Here is a 1085-nt window from a genome sequence, read left to right as displayed (position 1 = left end):
GGGAGAGCCTCCTGGTCAGTGACGCATTGGTGTCGGGGCCGCCGATTACTAGGAAACAAAGAGGGGGAGATATTAACCCCAGATGCACCCAGGCCTTCTAGATCTGTCTAGGGCGAGGCAGTCACCTCCCCAGGGCTCTCTCGGCTTCCTTATGCTGGAAGGCATGGGGTGGGGGTGGCGAAGCTTTCTGTACACGAGGCCGGGTAAGAAATGTTTCGGGCTGGACGCCATCTCTGTGACAACCCCAAGTATGCCGTTTTGGTCTCGTGGCCATAGGAATGGCCACGGTTTGTGTCCCAATAAAACTTTATGTGTGGATTCTGAGTTCTGAAAGTCCTATCATTTTCACGCTTCATTTTTCTTTGGAGTTGAAATTCAACAATCGCTTTCAACAATTTCTATGTTCAGCTCTCTGCACAGAAACGGGCAGATTTGGCCCTGCAATCATAGCTTGCCCGCCTCTACTATAAAGGAAGGGGCCTGAAAGGTCTTTTGGACCTCAGCAAAGATCAGTGCAACCCCTCCTACTTGCCAGCGCGGGCAGTGGACGGGGTGATATAGAAGCAGACACAGCTCCTGCCCCCTCCCCCACACCACCAGGGGCTCCATAAATAATAGGGCAGGTGGACCTGTATGAAATACTGAATGATCGGTCCTCATTCATTTTTGCTTTCATTTTTTTAATAGTTTATTTTCAAATTGGTTTCCACATAACACACAGTGCTTCTCCCCACAAGTGCCCCCCCTCCATGACCATCACTCCCTTCCCTTCCTTCCCTCCCCCTTCAGTTCATGGTTCATTTTCAGTATTCAATAGTCTCTCATGATTTGTGTCCCTCTCTCTCCCCAACTCTCTTTCTCCCTTCCCCTCCCCCTGGTCCTCCATTAGTTTTCTTCTGTTCTCCTATTAGACCTATGAGTGCAGACATATGGTATCCTTCCATGCCTGACTTATTTCGCTTAGCATGACACCCTCGAGGTCCATCCACTTTGTTACAAACGGCCATATTTCATTCTTCCTCATACTTGCCATATAGTACTCTATTGTGTGTATGTGTGTGTGTGTGTGTGTGTGTGTATATATA

Source organism: Suricata suricatta, chromosome 1, assembly GCF_006229205.1.
Source record: "Suricata suricatta isolate VVHF042 chromosome 1, meerkat_22Aug2017_6uvM2_HiC, whole genome shotgun sequence".
NCBI lineage: Eukaryota > Metazoa > Chordata > Mammalia > Carnivora > Herpestidae > Suricata > Suricata suricatta.
Note: the sequence above shows the minus strand (reverse complement) of the source record.